This window comes from Fukomys damarensis, unplaced genomic scaffold (assembly GCF_012274545.1).
Source record: "Fukomys damarensis isolate Sample0158 unplaced genomic scaffold, DMR_v1.0_HiC HiC_scaffold_16, whole genome shotgun sequence".
Lineage (NCBI taxonomy): Eukaryota > Metazoa > Chordata > Mammalia > Rodentia > Bathyergidae > Fukomys > Fukomys damarensis.
In genome coordinates, this window is record NW_022900928.1 from 33,786,731 (window position 1) to 33,800,442 (window position 13,712).

Sequence of the window (13,712 nt, forward strand, 5' to 3'; positions counted from 1 at the left end):
AAAAAATGAGAATCAAGACTTGCCATGTAAAGGTACATGATCCCAACAATGAATGTAACTGTACTGTATCCCTAAATGTACCAATAAACTCAACAACAAAAAAAAAAAATTCACACCCAAAGTCTTCAGTTTATTTTTTGTTGTTCTAGCAAACTATTTCAAGTGTTCTGATGGTACCAATGACAATTTAGTGTGAAAAAAACTCAGTCATTGACTATCTCAGAGCATCAGGATACAGAGAAGCTTTAAAAAGTTTCTATAAAATTTTTGGTCATCATTTATTTTCATATTTTTACAAGACTAGGTGCTTCACAAACATTTGAACAATGAAGTCAAATTTTGTTTCATTAAATATAAAATAGAAATTATAGGAAGGTATATCATCAAATATTAATTAGCAAAGTTATTTAGTAAATACATTGAACAATAATGGTGTGTCCTAAAATAATGGGTTAATTCTCCAGATTTAGAGAAATATGACATTTGGTCATTTCATTTATTCCTTTATATCTTAATTGGATCAAATATTGAGGAATGATAGAGGTTTTTTTCAGGTTTTTTTTTTACACAGTTCTTGTAATGCCCAGGAACCATTCTTGAGGGAAGAAAAGAAGGGTACATAATTCTAAAAGGCTGAGTTTTCACATGGAAGTGATTGTTTTAAACAAAAGGCATCTTTTTGACCTGGAAGAGAGTGACGTATGTTTAATTAATAAATTGCAACAGTACCAAATAAGTTGAGGAAGTTCACTTAATACACATTACACTACAGTGGTTATGAGAAATGAAGATGCGAAGCTCAATTCATGAATTTTAATAAATACTCAGCAAATGCACAGGTTGGTTATACCTGTTGGTGAAAAAGGTGACAAAGCCCTTTGAGTAAAATTCCAGAGATAATACGGTTATTGTGACAAATCTGAGTTGAATGCAGGTCACCTCATTTCAGTATCTTTTTTCATCTTAATGCACTATGTCTTTCTGCTGTGCACATTTTGTTTTTCTTGTTGGGAACTTTGAAATATGTATTTTGTTAAAATAGGTAAGAACAGAGAAAGACCAATTAAACACAAATAATTGGGAGAAATTTGTTGTTTTATTTTTACTTAACAGTCTTAATTTTGGTGGTATTACGGAGGACATACATCTCCAAAAACAAAGAGAACTTTAAAAGGTTATTCAACACACACTTTAAATCAGTCCATGGTTAGTTAACAAGGCTTAGCTTTGAAACTAATGAATATTCAATTAAATGTCCTCATCAAGGAGACTTAGTAAATTACTGTCAAAAGTGTTATACCTGTTAACATCCTTTCCAGCTCACCAATGTACCTAGAGCTAAAGTGCAGACAAGATGATCAAGATTCAAAGTATTTTGAGCTGGCAAGGTCTTTAGAGATCGCCTCACCTGGGACTTTCCAACACGTGTTCTGTTTAACAGAGTTCCCAGGTCTTGTCTAAGAACAGGGAATCCTTTTGTCAAATGAGCAAAAAGTGTAATCATCTGAGAGACTCACATGGCCCATTAGTCTAGCAAAACTTCCAGGAAAAAAAAAAATTAATTAAATCCATTTAACCTAGTTCTTTCTAAAAGTCTTGCATTAAAGATTAATCTCTGTATATTTTAGCACATATCAACAGCCCAAGGAACAGGTGGTACTTAGAATGCAGTCTTAGTCCATTTTCTGTTTCTATAATAAAATGTCACTGTTTAGAGGCTTCATAAAGAAAAGAGATTTATTTAGCTTCATTTTGGAAGCTGAAAGTCCAAGATCAGGAGGTATCATTTCTTTTTTTACCTCCTTTCAGGGGCCCTGGCTGTCTAGCATCATAGAGAAGGAGAAAGAGAAGTGGCCAGGTACAGAAAGCATCAAGTACGAATGGTGGCCTCTCTTTACAGTAACTTGATCTCCCGGGACTTTGCCTAGGAGATCACTCCCAGGAAAAGAGCATTAATCCTCTCAATAAGGAAGTGCTGATTTTTGCTCTAATCATCTCCCACTGGACACTGCCTTGTAAGGGTCCTACCACTTTCAATATTTTCACACTGGAGATCATGTACCAAGCCCATGAGCCTTTGAGGGAGACACACAAATCATAAAGGATAGATTTTAGAAAACATTGATTTAATATAAATAGCACATTCTTTTTGGACAAAATGAGGAAAATGAAGTCCAATGAGGTTGGGCAACCGAGCCTGGACATTCCTGCAGGGTAGATAAAACTAGTGTGTCTAGAGCTCCACTGTTTTTTTTCCGACTACGAAGACTTCAGAGCCTGGGGTTTGGTCAGGCTTCTCATGTGTTCACTCTTATTTAATAGTCTTTAGTTAGCTCATGAGTTTTATATTCTTCCGGCTTGTTTAAATATACACCTGAGGGACTGGGCTTCTCTTGTACAATTATACAAAGCCTCAGTTCACATCAACATTTAATCGAATCTTCCTTCGTATCTTTACCCCCATTCACTCCCCAGAGCTGCTAATTGCTTTATATACATCTCTGCCGTGACTATTCTAAATTGTGAAAAGGTTTGAGTACAGTTTAAATTTGATTTACAAAAAAAAAAAAAAAAAAAAAAAAAAAAAAAAACTCTTAAGTGGTCTTCATTGCCTTTAGTGGAAAGTATCCTTATTTATTTTCTGTTTGAGGAGGTGTTAATTAAATCCTTTGAGTTAATTTAAAATTAACAGTGGATATGATTTGAAGTCTTTCTATTGAATCAGCAAGTTCTAAATGAAAATTCTCAAGTTGGGAAAGGTCTTTTTTTAGGTGTGGTTAATCTAAGTGAATACAGCAATTCTGAGAATAAATCATCCCCCATTCTCCATAATTGCATTGTGTAGGAAGGAAATATAAAAAAACAGAATCAGTCCACCTTGAAATGGAAAGAGACTCAGTTATCTAGATTAATGGAATCTTTCAAAAAGTCGACAGATGTCATTTGCATTCATGGAGTTTGTCATCTGATAACATTGTCATGGCTAACAAGATCCTTGGAGATCACATTGTTCTATTCTCTTACTGTGAAGATATGAACAATAAAACCCATAAAATGAGATTATGAACTCATGATCATATTATAGATTAGTAGCAAAGCATGAAATCAGACCAATTGTTCTTACTTCTTGTGAGTGCCACAAACTGGTAGGTAAAGCGATTTTTCCTTATGATAATCATATGGAGGCAGTAATCATTGCAGCACTATGAATTTCACACTGTGATATATTAAAGCCTTATTGTTTCTGTTTGTCTGGGGGATTCAATTTTTTGCTGCTGCACAATAGATTACTGTGAATGTAAGAAGTTTAAACCACGTATACTTAGCCAGGACAATGACTCAAATTCATAGTTTCAGTTATTCAGGAGGCTGAGACAGGAGGTTTATCTTAGGTTAGGTCTCACACTGATGGCAAACCTTTTATAGTTTTCAATGATAACAGACAGACTGCTGCAGCTCACATGCCATGGGTTTATCAGCACTGGCAGGAGTTCAAGACTAGTGTGGGAAGCCTAATAAGGGCCCAATCTCAACCAACCAACGAACCAACCAAACACCACTCACTGTAAATATACATTTGTGATCTCAGTTTCTGTGCACAATTTCTGTCTTCTGGGGCCTCTGCTTAGGATTAAAGCTGCAATCAAGATGTCAGCTGGGTGTGCTCCTTTCCACAGTTTGGAGTCCCATTCCAAGTTCACACAGTCCTCAGAGTTTAAAGTTTTGACCATGGTGGACTAAGGTCCCTATTTTCTGCAGGCTGTCAGCTTTTCATCCTAAAAGCCGTACAGATTTCCTTACCGCATGGCTCCATCACAAAATGGTAGCTTACTTCCTTCAAAGAGTCCGAGGGAACTTTTTCGATTCCTCTCCTAGGTAATGTTAGGCCAGGTTCACCTGCCATAGTCTCTCTGATAATCAACTCAAAATAAACTGACTAGATATTTTTATATCCTCCTTAAAAAGTCCTTCCAACTTTTTCACATAACTTAAGTAACTAACTTAATGATGAAATTGTCACTGTCATATCGACAGGTCTCATCCCATTCACTAGAGGAGGGGATTGCACAGGTCATGCTCATTAAGAAGGTGGGGATCTTGGGGCCACTTTAGAATTACACCCACCCAGGCCGGGGGGATTTAGCTCAGTGGTGCTGCTGCGTGCCTTGCAAGCCCAAAGACCTATGTTCGATCCCTAGTACAAAAAAAAAAATATATAATACATATATATATATATATATATATATGGATAGATAGATAGATAGATATATGTATATGCCTGTCATGCCTGATTTGTTCCACCTCCTTCTACAGGCAGATTTATAATAAAGTTTATGGCACTTAAATTTCAAGTCTTTTTTTCCCATGAGCCACGGTGAGTATTGGGAATTTCTGAGAGTTGTAGAATGTTCTAGGCAGAGAGAAGAAGCTGAGTTTTGATAATAAAGAAATTTCTTGTGTGTGTGTGATACCAGGGATTGAACTTGGGACCTTGGACTTTCAAGGGAGGCGGCAGAACTGCTGAGCCAAATCCCTGACCCCTATGAAAGCAGTTAAATATAAACATAGTGTGTAAGTGTCAACATTTGTGATTAAACAACAAAATGATCAAAAATACTCGGGTATTTTTTGTAATTATTTTTCTCATTCAGAATAAATATTTTCTTTCTTATCTAATCAGGTGTCTCTGAGCATTCCTCAAAGATAGCTCCTCAAAATTTGTAAGCTTTAGATCACAAGATATCTGACTCTACTACTGACTGCCACCACCCACCAAGTTGCCTGTCTTAGAAGTGGATTTGACTGTTTTATATAACTCAGAGTAAATATTCAAAATACTGAAAAAGAGCAACTAAAGATAAAAAGAGAAAGGGAGAAAAAAATACTTGGACAGTAAGAGACTATTTTTCCCATTGAGGAGCTGTAAAGCCTGAGTCTAAGAAGACACATGTGTCATATCCAGCATCACATGAATTCCTGATGACAAAATAAAACCTAATTTTTCTCCCCGAAGAAAGCATAGGCTCTGTCTACCACTGTACCCATCAGAGGCTCTTTGCCAAATACATATGCCATAAACCCTTAACTCCTAGATGCCTACAGAGAGTTTATCATTGTGAGAAAATCTGTATTCTACACACACATCTGTAACTTGGCTCACAAATTCCGTATTGTGATTCCAGATTGAGGGGATGCTAGGTTTGCAAAGAGGCCTGTAGGTCACCGCCAGTCAATAACTGCTCTATAAAATATTCCCCCGAAGAGCAAGGAATCCAATTTAATAAAGAGAGTAGAAAAATTAGACTTTGGCATGGTATTTAAGGACAGGTTCAGAAATCAGACCGACGTGGATATAAGTCTGAGTCTACCCCTACCTTGGTCAAATCGAGTAAATTTCCTTCCTGTAAAGTACAGATAATAATTCCTGCCTCTTGAGATTATTTGAAGGTTTAATGAAACGATTCATAGAAAACGCTCAGCTCAAGGCCTGGAATGGCTTCCCGTAAGTGTCTAGGTCAGATTAGCCTAAACTGCACAAGGTCACTATTTCTATGTGACTTCAGAGAGACGCCGACTGAACTGTGGCCCAGGGGTCACCAGAGATTTGCAGTCACATTGTATTTGTAAATTATTTTACAGGGCTCGTTTAATTAGAGATGACAAATGGGCAGTTTGACAGAGATATATACACACATGCACGTATGACTCCCACCCCAGCTGCCTTTTGTGTTCCCAAACTGCCATTATCCCCAACCCTTAGCCAGGGCAACTTCTAAGATGACTTCCATCAACATAAGCTAGTTTTGCCTACTTTAAATTTACTATAAAATGCGTCCATAAAGTACTGTATGCCCCCTCTTTTGTCCAAATTATCCCTCAAAATCAAGATCATAATCATAAGCAATGTGAACACAGTTGTAGGTTGTGCAGGTTTTGTGGCCTCATCTACACCATTGTATGATTATAGCATAGCTAATTAACCCATTTTACTGTTGAAGGGCATTTCTGTAGTTTCGCATTCAGGGATATGATAAACATAGTTGCAATAAACATTCATTCTAATATGCATACATTCTAGAATTTTTCTGAGTACATGTGCACATTCTAGAAGTAGATTACTAACATTATACACAGGTTCAGACTTAGTACATATTGTCAGATGGTCTTTCAGTTGACTGTACCAATTTCTACTCCACAAAGTAGCATAGTGAGAGACCTGGGTCAGACCCATCTTTCCTAACACTTGGCACGTCCCCAATGATACCACTTCTTCCCATTGCGCATGACTCCCTAAAAGTTCCACTACCTCCCATTAGTGCCCTAGGCTGGTGACCAACCCTTTAACACATTAACTTTTGGGAGACATTTAAGATTTGAACAATAGCATTTTACCCCCAAAGGCTCAGTTCTATTTCATAATGCAGAATGCATTTGGTCTATTAATGAGTTCACAAAGTCTTAATAGTTCTAGCCTTGCTTAAAATTCCAAAGCCTGCTTCAGGACTAAAGGAAAGCTATTAGTAATGGTCCCCTGAAAAATCAGAAATAAACAAGTTATGTATTTTGAATATACAGTGGTGGGACAGGTTAATCATTCCCAATCCAATAGAGTACAATAAGGATATAGCAAGGAAAGGTCATACAAACAAAAGAATAAAACCCAGGAGGGCAAATACTACATCTTATAATTTATGTTAGACACTGGGGTAAATGATGGTAAAATTAAGTCCTCAAGGAAATAGGCAGTGCCACCCCTACAGTCTTGTTTTGCTGCTGACCATGTGGCCCCTCACTTGGACTGGTTTTGTTGGATATCTATGGTTTTCCTTGGAAAACACTATTTTCCTGGTATGTCTAACTTCTTGGAATTTCCATTGCACCTCAGCTTTACGGTCAGAGCTTCACATCAGCCTCTCAGGGATTGCTTGCAAGGATCTGCATACCATTTCACTGATTGGCTTCCAGATATTCCTATGAAAACTTGGTGGAAACCTCGGACACTGTTACTCTTGCTTTCCACATTCTTACAAAACTAGCACCACATGAATGACTCCAATGTGTGTCACTAGATGGAGGCATCACTGGGCCTTCTAGGACTACAGCTGCAGCAATCTCTCCATAACTTGAAGGCTCAATACTAGGAAATAAGTTCTTATTAAACAATTACCTCTCCTGAGTCTCAAAATCTCACGGTGTCAGAGAAATGAAGAGAGACAAGGAGCAAGGGCTGGGGTCCCCTAAACCCCTCCCTGGCATGCACACAAACCTTCCTTCCTTCTTTTATACACTACCTCCTAACAGTTGCCCCTCATCCCCATAGCACAATAGACTGGCTACCAAGCTTTGAGCATATAAGACTTGGGGAACATTCATAGTTCAAAATACAACATTGAGTTTTCTTCTTAAAATAAATAAGGAAATAAACAAATATATAAATAGAAATGTCTGATGCTATAACTCAATGACAGAATATATAAATAGCATGTTGTAGCACCTTCTTTTGCAGCACCATTACACACACTTTAGGTAGATTGCTAATACTCAGAAACAAGTTTAAAACGAAAGCTTTCCACTTATGTAAGTCTATAGAACATATACCTAGCAACTCTAAATTATTCAAACATCCAACTTGTCCTTATTAATAGCTATAACCATGTAATCCAATTGAGCCATATTATAAGCCACATATGTACTTTTAAATGTTCTAACTGATACACTAAAAGAGGAAATAATGATAAATTTAATAACATTTCATTCAACTCAATATGTCCATAATATATTCATTTCAAGGAAAAACATTAGTTAGAATATTTTATATTATATTTTTGTATGGGTTAAATTCTTTTAACCACAATGTATTTTACAGTTAAAGCATATAGAACATTCCAATTTGGACTAGCTGCATTTTCAGGGTTTAAAAGTCACATGTGGTCAGTAGCTAGCATACTGGATAATGAGAAAAATTTTTAAAGAAAGCATCAAAAATTGAGTTTAAAACTAGATACATAATTTGAAGAATACCTTGCATTATTACCTGTTTTATTTTGGAATAATTTTACATTTACAGTAATGTTGCAAAGATTTTACAGAATCTCTGTCCATTCTACTTTCAGATTTCTCTGTTGTTAACATCTTATATTAATATAGTACACCTGTCAAATAACAAGGCAATATTGCTACATTATTACAAACTAAACTACATATTTTATTCAGATTTTACTTGTGTTTTTAGTGTTCTTTTGCTGTTCCAAGATTCCACTCAGGATACTATATGTCAGCTGGTTTCTGTGTCCTTTTGATAAAATGTCATCATTTTTAAAGCAATGCTTTAGTGTCTAGTACAAGATGATCTCAGTTTACCTTGTAAATTTCATGTCCTACCTCTAAATTCACTTATTTCTTTAGTAAGATTTTGTGAATTTTATTGGAAAATAGTGTTAAAACCAAAATCTGGGTGCTGTGTTATGTTTTTCTTTTCTCATTGAGTTTATTGGCACTTTTTAGGTATACAATACAGTTACATTCATCATTGGGATCAAAGTTCTGTTCTCTTCTATAAATGTACATACAGTAGGATGTGGTCAATACTTTGGCTTGACCTTTCTGAGTTAATACCTCTATGGCTTGCATCTTTCTGCCCCTATCTTTCACTCCTCTGTCATCAGGGGCAGAATAGATGCAGGCTAATCTTTCCCACTGAAGAGATCTTTGCTCAGATAAATACTGGCAGGTGTGTCTTTGCATTAGCGACTGAGAATCTTTCTAAAGTAATCAGGATAATTAAAAGAGAGTTGTACACGGATAGCTTTCTAGAGTATTTTTCCATCAATACATCATCCCATGATTTATCTTGCCCAGTAAATTGGCTATTTGCTAGAGACTGTTTCCCTTTAACTTGAACAGAAGACTTGGCTATGGAGCCCTACTCACACACTAACAATAACACCTCCAGTTTATGCAGAACAGTGTTACTTGAGAGGCACTGAGCTAATTCATTTCCAACATGATCTGATTTCATCCTTAAAGCAGGTCCATACATAGGTGCCATTACTGTTCTATTTAAAAGCTGAGTGAACTTAAAAGATGAGCTTGCTTACGCAGCTAGATACTGACTGAGGTGGAGATCTGAGTTCAGAGGTTTCCTCACTCTCCTGTCCTTCCTTAGTCACCTTACAACAAAGCCTTCTCTAGAGAGGCTTTTCAGACTAGCCTGGTTCACAGTTTAAAGAGGTTTGCAACTACATATAATTAATATATAAGGCTTTACATGTAATTCTAAGCAACTGTTTTTAGAAAATTCTAAAATTGTGGCTCAGCAAGTGCAGTTACTACAAAAACACGGCTGGAAAATTTAACCAAACTTTACAGGAAAAGGGGGCATATATAATGGGAATTTTTCTGGAAGCCATTACTTGAATCAAATTTGCTTGATGCCAAGACCTTCATTTTATCGTCTATTCTTTACCAATGTTTGTTGTAGGCTGCATGGTTAGAAAATTCTAAAATTGTGGCTCAGCAAGTGCAGTTACTACAAAAACACGGCTGGAAAATTTAACCAAACTTTACAGGAAAAGGGGGCATATATAATGGGAATTTTTCTGGAAGCCATTACTTGAATCAAATTTGCTTGATGCCAAGACCTTCATTTTATCGTCTATTCTTTACCAATGTTTGTTGTAGGCTGCATGGACAGCATGGCAAGGTCTAAAATATTCGAGTTAGGCCACCGAACTACTGAGCTAAATCCCCAGCCAGTCTAAACTTTTTATACTGTTTTCTTGTTTGCTTAATACTTTAAAAGTTTGGATCAAAAGTGTCACCCAAAAATCTTATGTGTTCATAGGTGAGGTTCTCAGAAAGTGATTGGTTCATGCGGGTGCTATTCTCCTCAATGGATTACCTGAATGTTCTGTTAGGGGGCAGGACTCAGAGGATCTGGATCACTGGGGCATGTGTTGAAGAGCATACCTCTGGCTCTTCTCCTTGCTGTATGTTCCCTAGCTGTCATTGGCTAAGCAGGTTTCCTTCACTATCCCCTTTCACCATGCCATTTCTCCCTTGAAGAGAGCCTTCCATGTACCAAAACCTCTGAAAGAATGTGCCAAAATAAACTTTTCCTTTTTTAGATTGCTGGTGTCAAGTGTCTTTAGCCAATGATGAAAAAAGTGACAAGGTTCAATAACCGAGGGACTAGTGAATTAGAACTTTTCTCCTTAGCAACTAATAAATTTTAGCCAAATTAGAGAGGAATTCCTTAATCTTTAGGTCCAGGATCATTATCTTTTGTTCCTTGTCATTTCTTCAAAAAACACTTTGTAACAGCACTGAAACAATCATTCTTTATCCTTTTGTGTGAAAACCACATAGGCAGCCCTTTTACCCACCCAATGTATAATAAGAATGGTAAATGACAAGTCTATTATTAAATTTTGATTAGTACTATTAGCGAAGGTCCAAAGAGGGCTTTTGTTCTACAGTTTTGAAAAACCAAAAAGGCACACTTCATGTAGGTTTATATGCATTCGCCATAAAATGAATGACTGACACCCCAGGTTGTCAAAATGTCTAATTTCTTCAAAAGCTTCCAAACAAGATCGATTAGAAGCAGATACTATTCGTATTTCTAGAGAGACTGATAATTTCAGAGTTTAACCTCTTCTTTACCAGGTAAACTTAAGTTTGGCACTTTGGCTTCTCGCTCTCTGTTCTTGGGCGTTCCTCTGAGAAAGGATGTAATTAGGACTAGAGGTGCTGTTTTTGAACCAGACATAGTATTGTGGCCTGCTGAACTCATGGTCCTTAAGGAAGACAGAGAATTTTCTTCGCATTTGCTTTCAAATTGTACAGCATTGTGGGCAATCTTGGGAATTCATATCGCATTTTTAAATGAAGAGGTATTGATATAATCCGTGAGAAGGACGAAATGCGTCATTCACATAAAAATACAGCCTGCTTAGCTTCCATTAAGAATTGCCACAGCAACTCCAGGCATTATTATCTCACCTACTTTCTGATTTGAGGGGATCTGGAATATTCTCATTCAATAACATGAGTTTTCATCACCACTAGGCTTTGAAACTGGATCTGCCTCCATGTGGAGGGCATATGTGTTTCAGAAAGTGAAATGGGCTTTGAAATCACACAGGCTTGGCTTTGGCCACTGTTCTGCCTCTTACGGGTTTGTGTATGCCAGTGTAAGCCATTTTGTTCTAATGGGTATCAAATAATTCTCAAAACCTACCAGTCCCTTTGCAAATGTATGTTAACTGGTTTCTTGGAAAATCTTGCAGATTGTTTAGAACATGTATTACAATTCTATTACCATGATAGAATATGTGTGTGCACAAGTTTTGTGTGTCGACAGCCTTCTGCTTTACTGCTGGTAGTCATGGATCTAAAATGAAAATTAATGTCACTACCCTACCAAAAGCCTTCAAGGGCTTTCCGTCACTTGAAGAATGCAGTCCAAGTCCCTGAAAAGACCAAGGTCGAAAGCCTTTATACCATGCTTACTCTGACTTCTACCACTGTCAGTTTCAAGCTATTCTTTTTTTTTTTTTTTGTAAATTCTTTTTTTATCTTCACCAGAACTCAGTTTTACACAATGAAAGTCTATAAGTTTCTTTGTTATAATAAAACTCATATAGACACACACACAAACACACATACACACACACACACACACACACACACAGAAAAAATCACTGTTTTGGTAGACATTTTCTGAATCTGTAGATTACTTTGAATTATATGGAAACCTTAACAATATTAATTCTTCAAACCCAAGAAGATAGTATTCTTTTCCATTTATTTTAAAAATTTTTTTCTTTTTAATTTATTTCACTAGTGTCATAATTTTTAGTGTACAAGTCTTTGATCTCCTCAGTCAAATTTGCTCCTAAGTATATTTTTCTTTTTTTATATTATTCTGAGATTTATTTTAAAATTTCTTCTTTGGACAATTCAATTTTACAGAAGTGCAATTGATTCTTTTTTAAAAAAATTAATTAATTTTATTGGTACATTTAAGGTATGCATTATAAAGACATTTATCATTGGAAATTTGCACCTTTACATAATCCATCTTGATTCTTATTTTCCCCCTTCGCCTGCCCTTCCTTCAACCTCTCCACAAAAGCTTTGTTTCCATTTTTTCTTTTTCTCATATTAATTCCTTTCCCTTCTTTCCTTTCCCCTACCCTTCCACTTTCCCTTCCCCTTTGCACCTTTTCTTCCTATTTCACATTATCTGTTATACCTTTTAGTCCTTATTTACACTTTCAGTTTCTCAAACTAGAGAAATTATTCTGTATTTACACATGTAATATATTTATTTCACTTGAGTATATCCTTTTAGCTATAAATGTCATTACTTTCTCATTCTTTAAGGCTGAGTAGTATTCCATTTTATAAAAATGATTTTGTATCCTGCAATTGTGCTAAACTTATTTTAGTTCTAGTAAGTTTTGTTATATACACAATAAGACACCATCTGCAAATAGCTAATTTTATTTTTTTCCTTTCAAATTTGGATGCTTTTTTTTTTCTTTTTCCTGCTTAATTACTCTAGAACTTTCAAATCAAAGTGGTGAGAGTAACATCCTTGTCTTGTTCTTGAGTTTAAGAAAAAGATCTAAGTTTTTCACTATTGTTTATGATATTAGCATATTCTTTTACGTTGCTGTTTAAGTTATTTCATTTCAGCTTTAAAAATTATTTATGGCACTTTCTGGAAAGCAACTCAAGGGCTGGCAAATTTCCTCAATTTTGTTTGTCTAGGAACATCATTATTTCTCCTTCATTTTCAAGTCACAGTTTTTATTCTGAGTATAGATTTCTTGATCAATCTATTCTTTTCATCTTGTCCAAACTTTTCTGATTTTTTAATTTAAGAATATAATTTGATAATTTTTACAAACACACAGACACATGCACACATACACCTATAAAATATTATTAATATTAAGATAATGTGTATATAGAACATCAGTCTGAGAAGTTTTTCTTGCCCTTTTAATTCCTTTTATCTGTCCAACCTGAAATCCCCAGGTAACTACTAACTTGATGATTTTGTTACTAAAGTTTAGTTTGTAATTTTTAGCAATTTTACACAAATGAAAATCATACAAGTGTTTGTTTTAAAAATCTGGCTCCTTTTCTTGTCAAAATTAGTTTCTTCTGTATTTTCCATGTATTTGTCATTCTTTTTTTAAATATGATTCTGTTGTATGGCTAGACAGCATTTATAAATCAGTTCAGTTGTTAATGGATATGCAAGTTGTTCTGATTTAGAAGCATCATAAATAATGTTATTAACATGCATTTATAAGTCGCTGTATAGACATACACTTTAATTTCTTTTGGGTGAGTACTTCATAATGACTAAGTCACATGGGAGGTGTGTTGAACATTCTAAATTTCTAAATGTTTTCCCAAGCATTTGTACTACCAGTAGAATGTTACACTTTCAGTTGCTCTATATTCTTAGTAATGTGCAATAGAGAAATTGTTTTTAATTTTTTATATACTTATATATGTAATAGGCAGCATTTTCAGGTTTCATTTTACATTTCCATTAATATTACTGACAAATAATTATTTTCCATCCATATCATCCATATGTATTCTTTGGTAATGTTTGGGTAAAAATTATTTTGTGTATATATATATATATATATATATATATATATATATACACACACACACAGACA